The 3,208-nt window shown below is 34.5% G+C and overlaps 1 protein-coding gene across 1 annotated transcript in view; it reads left to right on the plus strand.

The window, feature by feature from the left end:
* The window catches only part of mfsd2ab (MFSD2 lysolipid transporter A, lysophospholipid b), an 18,693-nt gene that overhangs the window by 4,309 nt on the left and 11,176 nt on the right, over nucleotides 1-3,208 (plus strand). The window lies entirely within an intron of this gene.

The raw sequence follows: 3,208 nt of genomic DNA on the forward strand, positions 1-3,208 counted from the left end.
CAGACTGAACAGAAACTGAACTGACTGCTGCAGCTGGAAGCTACTGCAGAGACTGATACACTTCACTGAACACACACACACACACAAACACACACACACACACACACACAATGACCAAAATTGAATATTGCTGGAATTAAAATTCGTCTTTCCACCACAGCTTTTCATCATCCATTCATATCCCGTTATAGTCCCATGTTCTAATCTGATTAAATAATAATAATAATTTATTCGCACATATATTGTACAGTAGGAAGAAGCAAACATAATCACATGCTTGCTAGGAGACTGATCATGGTCTGGATGTCAGTCCCTCCAAACTCACATTCTCTCAGACCATCACGAACATCACATAGGTCTTGTATACAAGTAGCAACATCCATCAATCAGCAACGGTATCATTACATATTTGGCGACGCAAAACACGACTGTTATACGTCAACATATTTTCATTAGTTCTGTACATGAGAAACCGTTGGTTAATAGCAACAGACGTCTGACTATACATCAATCCATCAGAACAGAGGCGAACTAAGGCATTATCGCTATTATGCACATAGAAACGTAGAGAAGCGAGATAACAATTGACATTCAATCTTAGATGCTGACATAAGACTAGGTAACAGATTGCAATGAGTAGTGTTGGGGACACGCCAAATGTGTCACGCCAATTTACGCCATGTTACATAAATACGCTGTATATGGCAGGAATCAAGTCTCCACAACACAGAACCATAGAACGATGTACAATAAGTTTAAAATAATTTCGCTTCTGTGCTTGACGCACACATATTGAACCTGGCCATCATAGTATTTGCACTACAAATCAAATTATTGGTACCTTTTTTGTTATGTTTTCTACATTACTCTTCTGACCTATTACGTGTCCCAGATGCAGGGGCGCTGCTAGGGATTTTGGGCCCCATGAAAAGAATCTTTACAGGGCCCCCAACACAGCGGCAAAAATTTTTGATGCTATTTTACATACAATTATGCATTTTAATGGTATTTTTGACTATCATTACCATATTTGTGAAAGAAGAACAGCATGACAGTTGACATGTACAGTAGGGGAAGAACTGAGCACTCTGAATACAATGGAATTCATTTTGAGTCATTTATTTGCTGCACCACTGATTCTTAAATTGGAAATAAACTCTTCCATGAAAAAATAGCAATTATAATCAGTGGAGAGAAAAAATCTCAGCAAAAACAAAAACGCCATCAGAATACAAAATGGCCATATATGATTTCTCATCATTTAAGTAAATAGAACTTAATATGCTTCCAAAACAAATAAAGGAATTGTTACCAGGACATGGAAAATAAAACATGTGTGATTATATGTTAGTTAATAACTTAGTGTCATTATTTTTTCTGTGCATATAGCACCACAAAAACGCGTCCCTATATGACAACCAAATCCTGATTGGTTAAGCTAATAAAGTAGAACATCCATATAAACACAGAATAATATTGGTGACAGCACACCACCTTGTTTTACACCATTGAGACAAACAAAACTATTAGTGACACACTTGCCCCATTTCACTCTGAGGCGTTGGGTGGTATACATCTCAATCAGTAGTTTGATAGTTTTGCTACATATGTTTCTATCTATGAGGATGTCAAAAAGCCTACAATAGTGAACCCTATCAAATGCCTGTGATGCGTCTAACAAAACAAGATAGACAGCTGAGTTGTTTCTGACATATAGATCAATAACCTCATTTAACACATAAATACATTGTGATTTACCAAAGAATCAAGAAAAAATGACCTGAAACTGATATATGCTCTTACTTTATCTGCATGTATATAAAGTGTATGCAAAAACACATTTTCTCTTACAACCCTTGCAACTCAAAAACCCAACAAATACATTGAGATTAATAATTATTCTGACCTTGAAAACAGCAAAAATAATCTCTTCACAATGTCCATCCACTAACTGTTGTTGAGCCTTCCATCATAACCTCAGCAGATGAGTCGCCCAGTTGTCATTAAAATAAAGATTTTCAAATTCCCAACAGGAAAGCTACTGAAATGGACTTTGTGGTGAAATCTTTTTAAATGTAAAGCTTGGATTTTCACTCTGAACTTGTGGACGAGAAGTTCTTAAAGTGCAGCATGAAGATCTTCAGAGAACTCACATCTTCATGGACTTGAGTGAAACAAATCTGTCCAACTGGAATAGACGGTGGGCTGAACGTGTTTTTCAGTCATATTCATGTATGATATTAAATTCTTCCACATAATCCAATAATATAAGTTGGCAAGTAAAGAAAATGAACTGATTACAATCAAATGTTCTTCATGTGAATTTCACTCATCATAAAAAACTTTGAAAGAATTTTGAAATTTCGATGCATTATTTGACATAATGAAGACGTTTGGCACATTTTTAAATACCTATCTTAATCTCCACTTAATTACTTTAATTAGCAATTCTGACACTGAAGTTGATTTTAAACAGTTTTCATTGACATGGAAATAAAAAAAAATATATTTTTTAAAGATTTAAAAAAGTTTAAACTTTATTACATTTCAAACTGTATAAATTTCAGTATGATATGGATGAGTTAATAAATGTTTAGTAAAACAGCTCTGAGTTAGTCTCCATGATAAAGGAGGAGAAATATAAACATGAATACGAAAAGAGTATAATTAAAACAACGTATGTTTTTCCGTGTCAAACATCCAACAACTACATTGAAAACATTACTTTACAGTTATTCATTTAGTATTTTTGTTCAGAGACTTACTTCCAACATCCAGTCTGGTTCCTCCACCAAAAGTCAACCACAGTGATACAAAGTCATTGAGCCGCCGTACAAAAACCTCTCACTGTAGAGAGACACGGCTCTCTGACTTTGACACAAACAAACTCAACAAACAGATTCCCAGAAATGAATAACAACAACTACTTTTAGCTCTAAAACAAAAACAAAGTGTAATCATACTTTTAAGAATTGTGTCATAGTTTTGTGACTGAACTCAAACCTTTTTTTGTTACGTCAGTAGTTGGATGAGATCGACAGTTAATGTGATACAACACAATTCAATGCAGAGTACTTTACAGAGCATTATTTCTTTCTAAGATCATCATCATGATATATATTTCCTAGAGTTCTGATCCTTAAATATATTCAGTCTGACCCACTGTTGTGATGATAGACAACCACATATTACAACAGTTATACTTTAA

The sequence above is a fragment of the Anoplopoma fimbria genome, chromosome 10, assembly GCF_027596085.1.
Source record: "Anoplopoma fimbria isolate UVic2021 breed Golden Eagle Sablefish chromosome 10, Afim_UVic_2022, whole genome shotgun sequence".
NCBI lineage: Eukaryota > Metazoa > Chordata > Actinopteri > Perciformes > Anoplopomatidae > Anoplopoma > Anoplopoma fimbria.